This window comes from Schistocerca gregaria, chromosome X (assembly GCF_023897955.1).
Source record: "Schistocerca gregaria isolate iqSchGreg1 chromosome X, iqSchGreg1.2, whole genome shotgun sequence".
NCBI classification, from domain to species: domain Eukaryota; kingdom Metazoa; phylum Arthropoda; class Insecta; order Orthoptera; family Acrididae; genus Schistocerca; species Schistocerca gregaria.
This window is the reverse complement of record NC_064931.1, coordinates 510,863,539-510,885,047: the sequence shown is the minus strand read 5'-3', so window position 1 is coordinate 510,885,047 and position 21,509 is coordinate 510,863,539.

Genomic DNA, 21,509 nt, shown 5'->3' with positions numbered 1-21,509 from the left:
GTATTTTGCAGCCGTGACTTACTAAACTGATAGTTCGGTAATTTTCACACCTGTGATTGGAGTTATTGTAGTCTTCTTGAAGTCTGAAGGTATTTCGCCTGTCTCATACATCTTGCTCATCAGATGGAAGAGTTTTTTCATGGCTGGCTCTCCCAATGCTATCAGTAGCTCTAACGGAATGTTGTCTACTCCTGGGGCCTTGTTTCGACTTAGGCCGATTAGTGCTCTGTCAAACTTTTCACACAATATCATACATCCCAACTCATCTTCATCTACATCTTCTTCCATTTCCATAATATTGCCCTCAAGTACGTCACCCTTGTATAAACCCTCTATATATTCCTTCCACCTTTCTGCTTTCCCTTCTTCGCTTAGAATTGATTTTCCATCTGAGCTCTTGATATTCATACAAGTGGTTCTCTTTTCTCCAAAGGTCTCTTTAATTTTCCTGTAGGCAGTATCTTACCCCTAGTGATATATACCTCTACATCCTAACATTTGTCTTCTAGACTGCCCCGCTTAGCCATTTTGCACTTCGTGTCGATCTTAATTTTGTGACGTTTGTACTCCTTTTTGCCTCCTTCATTTACTGAATTTTTATATTTCCTCCTTCCATCAATTAAATTCAATATCTCTTCTGCTGCCCAAGGATTTGTACTAGCCCTCGTCCTTTTACCTACTTGATCCTCTGCTGCATTCACTATTTTATCTCTCAAAGCTACTCATTCTTCTTCTACTGTTTGTTATTTCCTCTGTTCTTCTCAATCGTTCCCTATTGCTCTCTCTGAAACTCTCTACAACCTCAGGTTCTTTCATTTTATCCAAGTCCTGTTGTTGTGGTTGTGGTCTTCAGTTCTGAGACTGGTTTGATGCAGTTCTCCATGCTACTCTGTCCTGTGCAAGCTTCTTCATCTCCCAGTACCTACTGCAACCTACATCCTTCTGAATCTGCTTAGCGTATTCATCTCTTGGTCTCCCTCTACGATTTTTAAACTCCACGCTAACCTCCAATGCTAAATTTGTGATCGGTTGATGCCTCAAAACATGTCCTACCAACCGATCCCTTCTTCTAGTCAAGTTGTGCCACAGACTTCTCTTCTCCCCAATCCTATTCAATACCTCCTCATTAGTTACGTGGTCTATCCACCTTATCTTCAGCATTCTTCTGTAGCACCACATTTCGAAAGCTTCTATTTTCTTCTTGTCTAAACTATTTATCGTCCATGTTTCACTTCCATACATGGCTACACTCCATACAAATACTTTCAGAAACGACTTCCTGATACATAAATCTATACTCGATGTTAACAAATTTCTCTTCTTCAGAAACGCTTTCCTTGCCATTGCCAGTCTACATTTTATATCCTCTCTACTTCGACCATCATCAGTTCTTTCACTTCCTAAATAGCAAAACTCCTTTACTACTTTAAGTGTCTCATTTCCTAATATAATTCCCTCAGCATCACCCGATTTAATTTGACTACATTCAATTATCCTCGTTTTGCTTTTGTTGATGTTCATCTTATATCCTCCTTTCAAGACACTGTCCATTCCGTTCAACTGCTCTTCCAGGTCCTTTGCTGTCTCTGACAGAATTACAATGTTATCGGCGAACCTCAAAGTTTTTACTTCTTCTCCATGAATTTTAATACCTACTCGGAATTTTTCTTTTGTTTCCTTTACTGCTTGCTCAATATACAGATTGAATAGCATCGGGGAGAGGCTACAGCCCTGTCTCACTCCTTTCCCAACCACTGCTTCCCTTTCATGCCCCTCGACTCTTATGACTGCCATCTGTCAACATTGTCAAAAGCTTTCTCCAAGTCTACAAATGCTAGAAACGTAGGTTTCCCTTTTCTTAATCTTTCTTCTAAGATAAGTCGTAAGGTCAGTTTTGCCTCACGTGTTCCAACATTTCTACGGAATCCAAACTGATCCTCCCCGAGGTCCGCATCTACCAGTTTTTCCATTCGTCTGTAATGAATTCGCGTTAGTATTTTGCAGCTGTCACTTATTAAACTGATAGTTCGGTAATTTTCACATCTGTCAGCACCTGCTTTCTTTGGGATTGGAATTATTATATTCTTCTTGAAGTATGAGGGTATTTAGCCTGTCTCATACATCTTGCTCACCAGCTGGTAGAGTTTTGTCATGACTGGCTCTCCCAAGGCCGTCAGTAGTTCCAATGGAATGTTGTCTACTCCGGGGGTCTTGTTTAGACTCAGGTCTTTCAGTGCTCTGTCAAACTCTTCACGCAGTATCATATCCCCCATTTCATCTTCATCTACATCCTCTTCCCTTTCAATAATATTGTCCTCAAGTACATCGCCCTTGTATAAACCCTCTATATACTCCATCCACCTTTCTGCTTTCTCTTCTTTGCTTAGAACTGGGTTTCGATCTGAGCTCTTGATGTTGATACAAGTGGTTCTCTTTTCTCCAAAGATCTCTTTAATTTTCCTGTAGGCAGTATCTATCTTACCCCTAGTGAGATAAGCCTGTACATCCTTACATTTGTCCTCTAGCCATCCCTGCTTAGCCATTTTGCACTTCCTGTCGATCTCATTTTTGAGACGTCTGTATTCCTTTTTGCCTGCTTCATTTACTGCATTTTTATATTTTGTCCTTTCATCAATTAAATTCAATATTTCTTCTGTTACCCAAGGATTTCTACTATCCCTCGTCTTTTTACCTATTTTATCCTCTGCTGCCTTCACTACTTCATCCCTCAGAGCTACCCATTCTTCTTCTACTGTATTTCTTTCCCCCATTCTTGTCAGATGTTGCCTTATGCTCTCCCTGAAACTCTGTACAACCTCTGGTGTAGTCAGTTTATCCCGATCCCCTCTCCTTACATTGTCACCTTTTTGCATTTTCTTCAGTTTTAATCTACAGTTCATAACCAATAGATTGTGGTCAGAGTCCACATCTGCCCCTGGAAATGTCCTACAATTTAAAACCTGATTCCTAAATCTCTGTCTTACCATTATATAATCTATCTGATACCTTTTAGTATCTCCATGATTCGTCCATGTATACAACCTTCTTTTATGATTCTTGACCCAAGTGTTAGCTATGAGTAAGTTATGCTCTGTGCAAAATTCTACCAGACGGCTTCCTCTTTCATTTCTTAGCCCCAATCCATATTCACCCACTATGTTTCCTTCTCTCCCTTTTCCTACTGACGAATTCCAGTCACCCATGACTATCAAATTTTCGTCTCCCTTTACTACCTGAATAATTTCTTTTATTTCATACATTTCATCAATTTCTTCATCATCTGCAGAGCTAGTTGGTATATAAACTTGTACTACTGTAGTAGGTGTGGGCTTTGTGTCTATCTTGGCCACAATAATGCGTTCACTATGCTGTTTGTAGTAGATTACCCGCACTCCTATTTTTTTTATTCATTGTTAAACCTACTCCTGCATTACCCCTGTCATAGTCCACATCTTCCCCTGGAAATGTCTTACAATTTAAAACCTGGTTCCTAAATCTCTGTCGTACCATTAGGTAATCTGTCTGAAGTCTTCCAGTGTTTCCAGGCCTCTTCCACTTATATAACCTTCTTTCATGAATCTTAAACCAAGCGTTAGCTACGATTAAGTTATGCTCTGTGCAAAATTCTACAAGGCGGCTTCCTCTTTCATTCCTTACCCTCATTTCATATTCACCCACTACTTTCCTTCTCTTCCTTTTCCTACTACCGAATTCCAGTCCCCCATGATTATTAAATTTTCGTCTCCCTTCATTATCTGAATAATTTGTTTTATTTCATCGTATATTTCTTCAATCTCTTCGTCATCTGCGGAGCTAGTTGGCACGTAAACTTGTACTACTGTGGTAGGCGTGGGCTTCGTGTCTATCTTGGACACAAGAACGCGTTCACTATGCTGTTCGTAGTAGCTTACCCGCGTTCCTATTTTTTTATTCATTATTAGACCTACTCCTGCATTACCCCTACTTGTTTTTGTAGCTATAACCCTGCATTCACCTGACCAGAAGTCTTGTTGTTTCTGCCACCGAACTTCACTAATTCCCAGTATGTCTAACTTTAACCTATCCATTTCCCTTTTTAAATTTTCTAACCTACCTGCACGATTAAGGGATCTGACATTCCAGGCTCCGATTCTTACAACGCCAGTTTTCTTTCTCCTGATAACGACATCCTCCTGAGTATTCCCCGCCCAGAGATCCGAATATTTCACCTCCGGAATATTTTACCCAAGATGAACCCATCATCATTTAACCGCACAGTAAAGTTGAATGCCCTCGGGAAAAATTACGGCTGTTGTTACCCGCCGGCCGCTATGGCCGACCGGTTCTAGGCGCTTCAGTCTGGAACCGTGCGACCGCTACGGTCGCAGGTTCGAATCCTGCCTTGGGCATGGATGTGTGTGGTGTCCTTAGGTTAGTTAGGTTTTAGTAGTTCGAAGTTCTTTGGGATTGATGACCTCAGATATTGAGTCCGATAGTGCTCAGAGCCGTTTGAACCGTTTTGTAGTTATCCCTTGCTTTCAGACGTTCGCATCTCCATCACAGCAAGGACGTTTTGGTTAATGTTACAAGGCGAGATCAATCAATCATCCAGACTGTGCCCCTGCAACTACTGAAAAGGCTGCTGCCCCTCTTCTGGCCTCTCAACAGATTCCCCTCCGTGTTGTAATACCTGCGGCATGGCTGTCTGTATCGCTGAGGCACGCAAGCCTTCCCACCAAGGTCCGTGGCTCATGGGGGGAGGGGAGGGGGGAGGGGGGATGTGGGTTGCTATGTACGGCACAAAGCACAAAGTGAGTATTGGGTGGACCATGTGAGGAACCTATAACCTCCACCGCATAGTATCACACATTAAAGCTAGTAGCTGAGGAAAAACTAGTTAATGATGACTTATATAATATTAGTACTTTCAACATTGCAGGCCAGTCAGCAATCGTGATAATCTAATATATAAGAAACTATCAGCCTCGACTGTGGTAATGAAACCAATGCGACTACACCTGTTCAGGCTGTTTTAGTTTTATTTCTAGACCATGCCCTCGTAGACATACTATAGAATCAGGTTTATATTCCGAAGAAGGCTCAGTTACTTGGGCTGAATCTTAGGTAAAGGTTGGTTTCATTACCGCAATCGAGGCTGATAGTTTCTTATATTTTAACTTATATAATAAATACACTCCTGGAAATGGAAAAAAGAACACATTGAAACCGGTGTGTCAGACCCACCATACTTGCTCCGGACACTGCGAGAGGGTTGTACAAGCAATGATCACACGCACGGCACAGCGGACACACCAGGAACCGCGGTGTTGGCCGTCGAATGGCGCTAGCTGCGCAGCATTTGTGCACCGCCGCCGTCAGTGTCAGCCAGTTTGCCGTGGCATACGGAGCTCCATCGCAGTCTTTAACACTGGTAGCATGCCGCGACAGCGTGGACGTGAACCGTATGTGCAGTTGACGGACTTTGAGCGAGGGCGTATAGTGGGCATGCGGGAGGCCGGGTGGACGTACCGCCGAATTGCTCAACACGTGGGGCGTGAGGTCTCCACAGTATATCGATGTTGTGGCCAGTGGTCGGCGGAAGGTGCACGTGCCCGTCGACCTGGGACCGGACTGCAGCGACGCACGGATGCACGCCAAGGCCCTAGGATCCTACGAAGTGCCGTAGGGGACCGCACCGCCACTTCCCAGCAAATTAGGAACACTGTTGCTCCTGGGGTATCGGCGAGGACCATTCGCAACCGTCTCCATGAAGCTGGGCTACGGTCCCGCACACCGTTAGGCCGTCTTCCGCTCACGCCCCAACATCGTGCAGCCCGCCTCCAGTGGTGTCGCGACAGGCGTGAATGGAGGGACGAATGGAGACGTGTCGTCTTCAGCGATGAGAGTCGCTTCTGCCTTGGTGCCAATGATGGTCGTATGCGTGTTTGGCGCTGTGCAGGTGAGCGCCACAATCAGGACTGCATACGACCGAGGCACACAGGGCCAACACCCGGCATCATGGTGTGGGGAGCGATCTCCTACACTGGCCGTACACCTCTGGTGATCGTCGAGGGGACACTGAATAGTGCACGGTACATCCAAACCGTCATCGAACCCATCGTTCTACCATTCCTAGACCGGCAAGGGAACTTGCTGTTCCAACAGGACAATGCACGTCCGCATGTATCCCGTACCACCCAACGTGCTCTAGAAGGTGTAAGTCAACTACCCTGGCCAGCAAGATCTCCGGATCTGTCCCCCATTGAGCATGTTTGGGACTGGATGAAGCGTCGTCTCACGCGGTCTGCTCGTCCAGCACGATCGCTGGTCCAACTGAGGCGCCAGGTGGAAATGGCATGGCAAGCCGTACCACAGGACTACATCCAGCATCTCTACGATCGTCTCCATGGGAGAATAGCAGCCTGCATTGCTGCGAAAGGTGGATATACACTGTACTAGTGCCGACATTGTGCATGCTCTGTTGCCTGTGTCTATGTGCCTGTGGTTCTGTCAGTGTGATCATGTGATGTATCTGACCCCAGGAATGTGTCAATAAAGTTTCCCCTTCCTGGGACAATGAATTCACGGTGTTCTTATTTCAATTTCCAGGAGTGTATTAGAGTGTAGCAGAATTTTGGCAATGGTAATGATCTTTTAAAAACGAATTTGACTGAAACACAGCCAAACGTTTTGGTTTTTACCCCTCAGAAAATTGTATCTTACCCGTCGAATAGTAATTACCCACAAGGAGGAAACCACTGGTGCAGCGCCACCGGGAGTAGACTGGCAGCGGAGCTAAGTTTGAGCGATAAGTCTGACGGTCGTCTACATGCACAGACTTGTCGCCAGTCTTGCGTGTACACAAAGCTCCAGCCCACCAATCTTTTACGACTTTGTCAGACTTCATCCACTTCTTGCAAGACTGTAATACTTCCGTGTGCACGTACTGTATTGTTTGCAAATCTGGCTTGATCACGCAAGACTGATGAGAAAATATGGAACAACATGGACAGAAGAAAGGAGAAGGCAACATGAGGAGAAGATGAAGGAGTGCTGGAAAAATAGGAAACTACAAGGAAAGAAGAGGAATTGAAGTTGTTTCGTGATCCTAGTTGGTGAACACGACAATAAAAAATTATAATAGCATAATAATAGCACTGTGTACAGCACTATAGAAGCCCTTATGTAGCTACTGTTGTGTCGTGCTGTCAGTTAGTTTATCTGTTTCTAAGACTTAACTACACCGCTCAAAAAAGTTTTGCACTATCATCGTTATTTGTATGTTTTTTATAGGGGTCAGAAGCCACTTTGTAAATACTCTTTTGAACATAGGTAAAACGATCAGTTTCCTGTCTAATGGCACTAAACGTAAAGTTGCACTTTCAGTGCATTTCAGCAGAGTGCGCTAGTCCACAACTGTGAACGAGACAGTGCGGCTTGCATATAAATTCTGTCTATATCCCTTGAGGGGTCATTTCAAGATTGGACCGTGTACGCAGTGTAACTTTATATAGGCGTTTGTCAGCACGGGAAGTGTCTTGAAAGAGTGTCGTACACCAAAGCGACATCATTCCGACGTTCAGCCGGCATCGTGAGAGATAAGACATTGGAGATATATCTTGTAATGGTCACAAACAGTCGATAACACCAGTCACAACATCTACAGACTATGGTACCTCAAAGAGAATGCAAAATGTAAGTCCATTACCCTATATACGGATTAGATGTTGATTCTTGAATACTTCTCCTTTAGTTTGCTGTGGTAAAATGAAATGTCGTGTGACGAGGGCCTCCCGTCGGGTAGACCACTCGCCTGGTGCAAGTCTTTCGATTTGACGCCACTTCGACGACTTGCGCGTCAAAGTTTGCTATGGTATTAGTTTGGTTTTTGCAGCATTGGTGGCTAGCTTTACTCCCAAGGTACATGTACCACAGTAATGAAGGTTCTTACCGTGTACCGAAGGCTACGTTTATGCTGCAGCTGTGCTGCTGGCACATCTCTGTCAGTTAAGTGTGCTGCTTTCATGTGTGTGAAGCCAAGAGTGACCTTGAAGCAACAAATCACAGCTCAATTTTGGGGCCATATTCTCGATGAAATTACTGCTCTTACTAATACACGTAACTAATTCAGTAAACTCATAAAAATGACGAGAAAAGTATATGGAAATCAGAAATATTTTATACTAAGACACTGAATTTATAACACCTTAAGTTCAACTGAAAACTTCCTTACGATGTCGAAAATGTCATGCACTACGCATTGGCAGTCACACGATTTCACACCTCCCCTCAAGTTAGCCATTGCTTTCAGTTCCAGAATGGTTGCCGTTTTCGCCTTTTACATCAAAGTAATGTGAATCCACAAGCAGTAACCTTGAAGCGTACTTTCCATACCACGGACTGTGCACGCTTCACTTGTCTTTCTCGTGAGCCTCGGTCGGACTCATGCTATCGCCGGACTCCAATCAGCTGCCGTGCACCAAATCTGCGGGTGTCAGAAATAGTTCTATGATGTGATGATGGAGCATCCCTCTGCCACGTACAACCTTCGTCCCGGCGAGATGACTAAGGGCAAGATCCGATACGCATGAAATATATCGATATCTGTACCCCTATATCCTCTCTCACCTCCAAACCTTTTCCGAACTTTGAGAAAAGAGAAATTTGGAAAAGAAAGAAAAAAACCCTGGTAACTCATGAAAAACCCGAGAATTTACCCTAAACGGGCTCCAAAAGCCACATTTTCGTAAAGAACCCAAAATCTCTGATAACATGCAAAATAATAATGGCTTCCTCTTAATTCAACCACAGTACCGAAAATCCCGACAGTAAAATAGAGAACACATTCATACTTTCACTCATTCATTCCTAGACGTAAGGATTTTACAATAGCTTTACAATGTTTTCGTAACACAAGTATCCCTGCACATAAAGAATTTACAATAGCTCTACAAAGTTTTCATAACACAAATATTTTTACGCTGAAGCTCTTGAGAAACTGGTATAGGCATGGTTATTCAAATACAGATATGTAAACAGCCAGCGCTGCAGTCGGCAACGCCTACATAAGAAAACGAGAATTTGGCGCAGTTGTTAGATCTGTTACTGCCGCTACAATGGCAAGTTATCAAGATTTAAGTGATGTGATGATGGAGCATCCCTCTGCCACGTACAACCTTCGTCCCGGCGAGATGACTAAGGGCAAGATCCGATACGCATGAAATATATCGATATCTGTACCCCTATATCCTCTCTCACCTCCAAACCTTTTCCGAACTTTGAGAAAAGAGAAATTTGGAAAAGAAAGAAAAAAACCCTGGTAACTCATGAAAAACCCGAGAATTTACCCTAAACGGGCTCCAAAAGCCACATTTTCGTAAAGAACCCAAAATCTCTGATAACATGCAAAATAATAATGGCTTCCTCTTAATTCAACCACAGTACCGAAAATCCCGACAGTAAAATAGAGAACACATTCATACTTTCACTCATTCATTCCTAGACGTAAGGATTTTACAATAGCTTTACAATGTTTTCGTAACACAAGTATCCCTGCACATAAAGAATTTACAATAGCTCTACAAAGTTTTCATAACACAAATATTTTTACGCTGAAGCTCTTGAGAAACTGGTATAGGCATGGTTATTCAAATACAGATATGTAAACAGCCAGCGCTGCAGTCGGCAACGCCTACATAAGAAAACGAGAATTTGGCGCAGTTGTTAGATCTGTTACTGCCGCTACAATGGCAAGTTATCAAGATTTAAGTGATGTGATGATGGAGCATCCCTCTGCCACGTACAACCTTCGTCCCGGCGAGATGACTAAGGGCAAGATCCGATACGCATGAAATATATCGATATCTGTACCCCTATATCCTCTCTCACCTCCAAACCTTTTCCGAACTTTGAGAAAAGAGAAATTTGGAAAAGAAAGAAAAAAACCCTGGTAACTCATAAAAAACCCGAGAATTTACCCTAAACGGGCTCCAAAAGCCACATTTTCGTAAAGAACCCAAAATCTCTGATAACATGCAAAATAATAATGGCTTCCTCTTAATTCAACCACAGTACCGAAAATCCCGACAGTAAAATAGAGAACACATTCATACTTTCACTCATTCATTCCTAGACGTAAGGATTTTACAATAGCTTTACAATGTTTTCGTAACACAAGTATCCCTGCACATAAAGAATTTACAATAGCTCTACAAAGTTTTCATAACACAAATATTTTTACGCTGAAGCTCTTGAGAAACTGGTATAGGCATGGTTATTCAAATACAGATATGTAAACAGCCAGCGCTGCAGTCGGCAACGCCTACATAAGAAAACGAGAATTTGGCGCAGTTGTTAGATCTGTTACTGCCGCTACAATGGCAAGTTATCAAGATTTAAGTGAGTTTGAACGTGGTGTTATAGTTCGCGGACGAGCGATGAGACACGGCATCTCCGTGGTAGCGAGAAACTGGGGATTTTCCCGTACGACCGTTTCACGAGTGTACCGTGAATATCAGGGATCCGGTAAAACATCAAATCTCCGACACTGCTGCGGCCAGAAAAAGATCCAGCAAGAACGGGACCAACGACGACTGAAGATAATTGTTCAACGAGACAGAAGTGCAACCCTTCCGCAAATTGCTGCATATTTCAATGCTGGGCCATCAACAAGTTTCAGCGTGCGAACCATTGAAAGAAACATCATCGATATGGCTTTCGGAGCCGAAGGCCCAGTCGTGTACCCTTGATGACTGCACGACACATAGCTTTACGCCTCGCCTAGGTCTGTCAACACCGAAATTGGACTGCTGATGGCTGGGAACATGTTGCCTGGTCGGACGAGTCTCGTTTCATATTGTATCAATCGGATGGAGTGATATGGGACCTCTGATATGGGACCTCTGATACGTTTACATACGACTTTGACAGGTGCCACGTACGTAAGCATCCTGTCTGGTCACCTGCATCCGTTCATGTCCATTGTGCATTCTGACGGACTTGGGCAATTCCAGCAGGACAATGTGACACCCCACACGTCCAGAATTGGTATAGGGTGGCTCCAGAACCATTCTTCTGAGTTTAAACACTTTCGCTGGCCACTAAACTCCCCAGACATGAACATTATTGAGCATATCTGGGCTGCCTTGCAACGTGCTTTTCAGAAGAGATCCCCACCTCCGAGTACTCTTCAGGATTTAATGATAGACGTGCAGGATTCATGGTGTCAATTCCCTCCAGCACTACTTCAGACGTTAGTCGAGTTCATGCCACGTCGTGTTGCAGCACTTCTGAGTGCTCGCCGCGGCCCTACATTATATTAGGCAGAGGTAGTAGTTTCTTTGGCTCTTCAGTGTATGAAAGGGGCAACTTCAACATCACATTTCCAATGACGTCCATAAACTTATTCATCTCCAAATATCTGTTGATGAATATTTTCCACATTTCCAGTAAAAAGAAAAAGTACTGATATTCTTCAGTTATAGAGAAAAATACACTGCTTGCATCACAAAATTACAAAAGACGATCAAGGAATATTGTACATCCTCAAACGTTCAAAATTAAAAAAGTAATTAATAGTTTAAAACTTAATAGTTTAAACACACAATAATTATAATTACTCTTAAGAATTGATACAAAAGAATGCACCTTTATCAAAGTTGGCAAGTTGCGTCAACAGTTTTGAAACCAAATTACATGTCCCTCATATACTGATGTGTATTTGTTGTAACTGAATCAGTTTAATTATAAAATGGAAAGCCTTCATTTAGTGTGCATTTTGTACATTTTATGACTGTAAGGACCAAACATAAAGCAAAAGAAAATCTGTCCGCTGAAAAAAAAAAATCTGTTCACTACGCGTACTTTTCGCATTGTGACTTAATATGACTTACAATGGAAACCGCTCACACACGCTTACTTAAGATACAGTATGTCCACACAATGCGTCTTTCCCCGTGCGCGGTAGCAGACACACGCGAATAAAAGGGAGTGCCTAAAAGTTTGTGGAACGTCCATGCATATACGCATGGACGTTCTTAAATGAAAAGGCTACAGAAAAGGAAAACACAAAAGCGACTGTAGGTGAAGAAGTATCTAAATAAGAGAGGTGCCAGAAATACGATTTTCTGCAAATTTCAGAAGGTGATCACAGTGAGATTTTAGATTTTCTGCTCGGGAAACTGCAGCGACAACGCTGACAGTAACGTTTCGTTAGTTAGTATCTGGCGACTTACATACCAGTGTGAACTATTTATTTTACATTTCAAAGCAAAGCATTTAAGTGCTTATTCCTAAAACTGAGAAATACCCGAGGGAGGTTCTTAGTCATTATGTGAAGGCCAATCAACTTTCAATGCGTCATTCGTATTTTATTGAACAAAAAAGGTGTTTACACAACTTTAATCGTGAAAAGTTATATGAAAAATTACATGTAGATTAACATCCTCGGACAAATTTGGGTCCGAGCGATCTATGGCGATGCAGTCATGGACTGTGCGGCTGGTCCTGGCGGAGGTTCGAGTCCTCCCTCGGTCATGGGTGAGTGTGTTTGTCCTTAGGATAATTTAGGTTAAGTAGTGTGTAAGCTTAGGGACTGATGACCTTAGAAGTTAAGTCCCATAAGATTTCACACACATTTGAACATTTTTGAACAAATTTGGGAATTTCAGCGATGCCAGAAATCCACTAGAACGTATGTTTTTTTCCAATTTTGTATTTATTGCATCGTCAGTATTCTTAATTTCCATTTCTAGCAGTTTTTTGAGGAGCTACACATATTACATCATTACTTTTGTTCACATTTCCTGATCCTCAGTTGTGATATTAAGTCACCATAGCATGAATAGTCGTCCACAGTTTTCTTATATACTTCTCTAAATTTCTGTTTTACTTTCTTCTGTTTTCCTGCTTTGAAACTTATGGTATCATATTCTTTACAGTAATTTGATTGGAGACCTTTTATCTAACATTTGATGCTCAGGCATCACATCTCAAATTTCTGTTCAAATAATCCTTACATGCGGCATTCCATACGACTTTTCTTCGTTCGTAATCATGTATAAATTTAAGCGCGCTTCCTTTGAAGTCAAAGGGCATTATTGCACATAAATCGCTTTACAGCATAACCTTACTACGCAAACACACACACATACACACACACACACACACACACACACACACACACACACACACATACACACACAAAGGCCCGAGCTGCCTGTCGCCTCCAAAAAATCGCAAAGATTCCCACTGAAGACGGGAAGAAATGCGCTTTAAGCACGGCCTCTATTTCCATGAAATTACGCATACACAAATGCGCATGCGTACTTGCGCTGTTGGAAATTTATGAGCATGGCAAAGTTGAACACAAAAAAGGCGTCGTGTAGACGCACCTTTAAACGGTGTTTCGCGCAGCTAGCCTAAATCTTTCGAACCACTCCAGTACGGAGCTGCATCTGGTGTAAGCGATGTCTATGCTAGCTGCCTGTGGTCCGCCGGCCTGCTGTTTGCACTCAGCTGATAAGGTGGGGAGGTCATCGGCCAGCGCTTCCCCCCCCCCCCCCCCCCCCTTTTCCCCCGCAGCTTTCAGTCCACTAGGTAAAACGCTGGCCGCTGCAGGCAGCCGCTCTGCTCTTGACATCTCTGTAGTCACGCAGCGCCAGTTGACAGCAGCCCGCTCTGTTCTCCGGCTCGTAGCACGAAAGAAAATTAACACCAATGAGTGGTGTCAGTCAAGCTCAATAGCAGGCCACAGACGGGCGGATTTCTGTGACGTGCAATTTCCGCGGATATTTTTGACGGATCCAGTCCGTCGATCTCAGGACTGGGTTTTCCACCACCGCCCGTCGGATCTATTCTCTCACATCTGCCCGGAGACCGGGTCCCTTCGTGTGTGGCGTAAACTGTCGGATTTTCGCTATTTATCCACCGTTTCAGGGCTTTTGGGCACGCTCAACATCTCAGAGGCCACAGGCGACAGATTTCAATAGTTACGACCGTGTGTCGCCGTGAGTACGTTGTACAGTGCGACGGTTTTAGGCATTATTTTATTGTAGAACATTTTTATGTTTTGAAAAGAAGTGTCGTGTGGCAAGGACGTCGTGAGGTGGAGCGGCCGCCTGGTGCAAGTCGTTTTATTTGACGCCATTTTGGCGACTTGCGTGTCGATGGTGATGAAAACACAACACGCAGTCCCCAAACGGAGAAAATCTCCCACCCAGGCGGGAATCGAACCCCGGCCCCTCGCATGGCATTCTGCCGCGCTGACCACTCAGCTGTGGACGCAGATATTTTTATGTTTTGAAACTCGTTTATATCGTTGACAGAGAGTTAGTATGGACGACAGGAGGAAGAAAACTATGTTAGTCGCCGGCGATTTGTACGCTATGCCTCCACATATTTCTCGAATGGAAAATCGCACAAAAAATGTCAAAAAAGGATTGCCGAGGGGCAACATACCAGAAATTTGGATAAATTCAGATTTTTGAATATTACTTTGAGAATCTTGAAGGTCCGATATGCAAGGAAGAGGGTACTGGTGATCCCGTGTAAAGAACAGTAATTCGTAATACCTGTAAAATAATGGACCTAACATAGTTGTGTGCAATATATAATGAACATAGTAGATGCAAATTTTAGTTGGAAGTCACCATAGTGTTGGTTTATACAATTCGCACTACCCTTTTCCGCTTCTTTCAAGAAGCTTACAAGAAAACACGCATTTTTGATACCAAACGCGTTTAGGTTTATTGACATACACCACCCTCCATAAGTTTGGAATACCTAGTAATGAAAATGGAAAGGAAATACAGTATAAAAATGCATTTTGGTGTTTCCCAAATGTTTATTAAGCTCAAATAATACACAGGAAGATGCAACAATTAAATTTTTGATTCCTCATAATAGCCACTCTTTGCTTTCATCACTGCCTTGCACACTCTCAGCATGCGCTGCGTCAGTTTTGCCAAGGTTTCAGATGGAATTAATCTCTATTCTTGCTGCAGGACCGTTTTTGGATCGTCCTGTCCAATTCATCCCATAGCAGCTCGATTGGGTCACAACCAGGGCACTGGGAAGGCCATTCCATGTTTTTCAATATTTTACGAACCTCTAGAGACTTTACATAGTTTTGACACAAGCGAGCCGTATTTTTCGGGTCGTTGTTTTGCTGCAAGACAAACCCTTTCCCAATCAGACGCAAATCAGATGTCTTAGCATGTCGCTGGAGAATGGCATGATAATCCTTTTGGCTCAGTTTTCTATCTATTTTCACCAAATCTCCAACTTATTCCCTCCAAAGGATCCCTTAACCACCACAGAACCTTCTCCATGCTTTACAGTCGTAATTACGCTCTGAGGATTAAAGCGTTCATGGGGTAAACGGCGTTCAAATTGACGGCGTTTCCTTCCCAATATTTCGAACTTGGATTCATCAGTGAATAAGACTCTTTCCCAATCCCTCACTGTCCAATATTGGTATGTCTTAGCCCACTGAAGACTTTTCTTCTTGTTAACAGGGCGCAATAGTGGTTTCGTTGTCCATAACCTTGGAGGTTGTTGTCTGCCAGGTGTCGTCTCACTATTGACTTACTCATCGGTGCATCCCTCGTTGCGTTTAGTTCAACAGTAAATTCCCTGACAGTTTTTAATTTGTTACGTTTACTGGTCACTACCAAATACTTTTCCTGGCGTTCTGATATTTTCCTGGGTGCTCCTGAGCGAGTACGATATCGATAAGAGCCTGTTTCTCGGTGCCGGTGCATGGTTTTGACAACTCCGCTGATGGAAATCATCAGTTTCTTTGCTATTTGTCGGACACTATTGCCTTCTTGGTGCAAAGTGATTATCATAACCCGTGATTCATAAGGAATCTGGCACTTTGTGGTCATTTTCAATTACTTTCGCGGCGTGTTATGCCTTTATGCAAACGCAACTACAAGTGAAGACAAATGTAAACATCGTAACTCTACATAGCCAAGCGGTCTACTCGCGCCACCTGGCGTGTTTAGTAGAACTGCTTGGACAGGTAACGTCGGTTTACATAAAACGGAGCAGTACTAGTATGTTCCAACGTGTATGTAGATGTACAATAATTACGTGTACAATGCTGTGCGTGTCATTATGACCCGTTATTTGAGCTTGCTATTCCGTATTCTAACCAATAACTCACACAGATCACTTCCATCTTGCTCCGTTGTAATACGCAGCATGGTGTTTCCAAACTTACTGAGGGCAGTGTATAATGTAAAAAATGGTTCAAATGGCTCTGAGTACTATGGGACTCAACTGCTGTGGTCATTAGTCCCCTAGAACTTAGAACTACTTAAACCTAACTAACCTAAGGACATCACACACGTCCATGCCCGAGGCAGGATTCGAACCTGCGACCGTAGCAGTCGCACGGTTCCGGACTGCGCCCCTAGAACCGCGAGACCACCGCGGCCGGCAAAATGTTCCATTGTGTGTGAAATGTTATGGGACTTAACTGCTAAGGTCATCAGTCCCTAAGCTTACACACTACTTAACCTAAATTATCCTAAAGACAAACACACACACCCATGCCCGAGGGAGGACTCGAACCTCCGCCGGGACCAGCCGCACAGTCCGTGACTGCAGCGCCCCAGACCGCTCGGCTAATCCTGCGCGGCTATAATGTAATCAGTGGTCTATAATGAAATATATTAACAACTTCTCTTTCTTTCTTGGTCTAGAAACATTTTGTTACGAAAGATATTAATTTTACTTACGGTATTTTATGTCTTATTTTCGCTCAGTTCAACCAATACCGTATGCTTTTGTAAAGTACGGTAACTGATGCGAAACACGACATGTTTCACATCAAGAAATGTATAGTCCTGCAAATCAGTGTGCAGCTAGGCGGAAAACAATGCCAAACGAGGGAACACCTCAAAAGGTGCAAGCAGCCGAGTCCCGTTCAATATGCCACGAAACTTTGAACTTTCCTAGTCCATTTGTTTGGTTCAAACGGATCAAATGGCTCTGAGCACTATGGGACTTAACATCCGAGGTCATCAGTCCCTTAGAACTTAGAACTACTTAAACCTAACTAACCTAAGGACATCACACACGTCCATGCCCGAGGCAGGATTCGAACCTGTGACCGTAGCGGTCACGCGGTTCCAGACTGTAGCGCCTAGAACCGCTCGGCCACATCGGGCGGCAGTCCATTTGTTTCATTTGATCTTTCGTGGATCATTACCGAGACTATGTCTCCAATATTTTCTTTTGTTTCCTTTTCTCTCTTTTCTCATGGCTTATGCTTTCTTCTTCCATAGTACCCTGCTTCAAATTCTGCTTTCATACGAGCTCTCCATTCTTGGATATATCTTTCTTTCCTATCAGATCTCTCAACAACTGATAATTTTAATGCTGTCAACACATTTATTGAATCTAAATTATTTCCTAACCCTATATTTAGCGGTTTTGCGTATTTGACCTACCTGCAGTCTTGCTTTACTTCATTGTTTGGGGTGTGGCTGTGTTTCCTGTGCTTTTTTCCATGCTGAAATCTGCTTACGTGAATTCCATATTATCTAAGTGACCTATCTGATAATCCTCCCAACATAACACATCTTACTGCCTAATGTTACTTATTGGCAGTAATAGTTCTATTGTACTGTCTCATACTAAAAAATATTCATATCTGAAAAATTATAGAACACACAGCAACAGTTAGGACTCACTACAACCGGTGTCATCACACGCAACTTTGGCGCTGCAGTAATTATAAATACCATCCTGCAGCAAAAATCCTAAGTACTTACCTACAGCATTCACGATACTCATATTTGTCATTTTCTGCTCCCGTGGCTGCTGCGTGCTGTGATACTGAATTTGCTCGCCCTGGCTGTGGTCGTCATTTGGTGAGTCATCTTCTTTTCCACAGATTTACAATTCTTTTTCTTATGCATTGAATTCACATCTAAGGCTGTACCACAGTAATGAAGTTTCTGTCCAATGTGCCAAAGTGACAAGTGCCTATCAAACTCCTACTTCCACCCCTCGATATAGCTAGTTCACTAACTCATAAATGTGATGACAATGGGCTCTTCAAATCAAAAACAGTTTCTACTACACAATAAATTTATTATACTTTTAGTTGAACTGAGAATATCTCTATGGTGTAAAAGTTTTCATTCACTACAAAGTACATACCCACATTCACAAGATTTTATAACTCCCTCTAGATAGCTTTATTTTTAAGTTTAGTTTCAGTCACAGTAAAATATTAAATGTTTTCAGCTTTTACATCAAACAAACTTGAATGCACAATTACCAATCTTTGATCATATTTTCCACACCCCGAATGCGTGACTGTGCACTGTTCACTCGCATCCGACCCTCACTATTGCCAGACTACCACCAACTGCCTCGCCGCTAGTGGACAGGCGCCAAGACGCATCTATAAGGAGATGATAGGGTATTCCCTTACCATCTCTGGCCACCGATCAAGTAGATGAAATTCGATACGCATGAACTGTTTCGGTAAATGTACCCTTACAAACAGAGCCGCGTGCGACCTTTCTGAAGTCAAATGCGTGAGCTGTGTCGACGCAGATGGAACGCAGCAGTCAATGTGACCTCTAGACTAGGGCAACCAGATTATATTATGGAAATGTAGGCGACAATGGTAAACAATGAAGGGTATTTGACTAAAATGCAGGACATTACCGCTCAATGAAAAAGTAATGTAAAGTTATAATTTTAATGCTGTTTATGTTATGACTGACAAAAATCGCAACACCCAAAATTAATTAATGTAGAGTAATGAAACTTCGGGAATACATTTGTCTAGGTAACATATTTAAACGATTAACATTGCAAGATCACAGGTTAATGTCAGTACGAGATAGGCCATTGAAAATATGAAATGCTGGGGCATTGATAACGGGTGTACGTCTCAGAATGTTGAATGCAAGCATGCAAACGTGCATACATTGTGTTGTACACTTGCCCGATGTCAGTCAGTGGGATGGAGTACCATGGCTTTTGCACTTGGTCGATAAATACAGGGACGGTTGTGGATGACGCTGGAGCTGCAATCCGATGATGTCCCATTGATGCGCGATTGAAGAGAGATATGGCGATCGAGCAGGCCACAGCAACATGTCGACACTCTGTAGAGAAAGTTGAGATACAACAACGGTATGTTGGAAAACACTCCCTCGAATGCTGTAATAAATGGCAGCACAACAGGTCGAATCAACAGACTGACGTACAGTTTTGCAGTCAGGGTGAGTGAGATGGTCACGAGAGTGCAAAAGTCGCATGGCAAATCATAATTCCAGGTGTAGATCCAGTGTGTCTAGCACAGAGACTGGTTGGCTGCAGGCCCTCAACTGGCCTTCTTCTAATCAACTCACGCCCACCACCGGCACCGTGACAGAACCATCTTTCATCAGAAAGCACGACAGAACTCCACCGTGCCTTCCAATGAGCTTTTGCTTGACACCATTTTTGTGGCAAATATCGGTGTTTTGGGGTGAGTGTGAAACCTTCCCGTGTCCTCTATATCTCTTTTGTTCCCTTCTACAATAACCTATGAAACCTTTCCTTAGGATTTCTATCTCTTGCTTAATAATAACAAATGAAATCTTCCCTTTGAAATTTATTCTCTTTCTCAATCTTCGCATACAAATATAATTGCTGCTTATTAAAAGTGATTTTCTGATTATTTCGACGAAACATAGAAAGTGTCGTCGTCGTGGCCCTCAGTCGTTATCTGCAATAACCCAAAACTGTTCCTTACCTTTTTTACTGTTACTGGATCGCCATCTGACTACTACATCGAACTGCGACATGAATATACTTACTCTGGTTTTCTATACTCTATTAACTGCTAGTGGGCTGTCATAATTAGTGGCTGTATTTATTACCAAAGCTCACGTTATTCTTTCATAGCAAAGCTGACGTTATTCTTTAATTGATTTGACTGAAGTTACGTAATTCATAGTTACACTTTTTCTTGACAACAATAAAATTTTTGCAAAGTTTTACGTTGATGGTTTTAGGGATGGATTATAATCAGTAATGCAACATTGCTGGCAAAAATTAATTATATTCTGAAAACGTTTCTTCAAATATTTACTGCTGGTAATGAAATGATTTTACAAACGTTCAAATGGGACTTACTTTTAACAATAATCTTACAACTCGCGTTGCGCAAACATACCTTTAGTAGTCTTGAGTTTCGCAAATAAAATAATTCAATAATATTAGTTCCTCTTATGATAATAGTTAGCTGATGTCACTGTACATCCGTTTATAATCTCTTGTAAATCATAGCTGGTGGCTGGCAGGCACACTGCTCCTCTCTACCTCTCGCTTCAGACCTGCTACCAACTCGCTTACTACTGACTTCCTACGAACGCTAAAGTGCGATCTCTCCCGCCAACAATGCTTTCTGGTGCAGACAATCCCTGCTACCATTACAAAATGTGTCAATGCGCGGTCTTTCCCGCTCTTTTCTTAAAATGTATCCATACGCAGTCTCTCCCGCCCTTTTTAAAATTATATCAATATGCGATCTTTCTTGCCAACAATACGTTGGTGCAGACATTCCCTGCTACCAAAGTTATTTCCAACATGACAAATACTCGTTATTCCTACTTAATCCTATTAATAAAATTGTGGTTTGACAATAGACAATAGAAATATACACGTCTTACAAGTGGAATGCACGCTACAGGATGTCGAGCTCGGAGGTGTCCTTAAAGTAACCGATTTGTAACAGTTCGTTGCGTCACTGTGGTGGCAACTGCTGTTCAGTTTGCTGCTGCAGGTGCAGAGCGATGCGCCAAAGCCATTCGGCGAACACGATGGTCATAACTCACGATAGTGCCACGTGGCCGTCTGGAGCCCGGTCGTCTTGCAACCGTAGATCGTCCTGACAACCACTGTCAGCAATCACGTATAGTGACTACGTTCCTGCCAGATCTTTCTGCTGGATCACAGAAGGAACATCTAGCTTCTCAGTCCCATTATGCGACCTCGTTGTAACTCTGTGAGTTACTGAAAATGGAGACATTGTCACCTTAAAGGCATTCTTGACTAACAGCAACTCACCACGCCCAGCATCAAAGGTAAATAACTCTCACGACCGTTACTGTGTGTATTTTAAACAATCCTGATTTGGATCCTCATAGCGGCACTACTAGCACCACTCTTATGCGACTGGCGTGAAATTTGAACAGACATTATCTTTCAGATTTAGAAATACACCTACCAACTTTCGTTTATGTCGCACAATTCCATGGTGTTTCGATATTTTTTGCGTCACTGTATAAAGGGCCGCACAACCTATGGAATATTTTTGTTCTGCATAGTTATCCTCTTGTTTATTATTTAAAAATAAACAGTAATCATAGCAAAAGTCAAATTGCCAATGTTTAATTCAGGTTTTATTCGAAAATTGTTGCTTTGTAGTGTGAAACAGAGCAATGTTGTAGCAAAAATAAAAAAAAGGCAATATAGGCTTATCATATAGCGCTACAAAACGCAGTTTCCTTCAA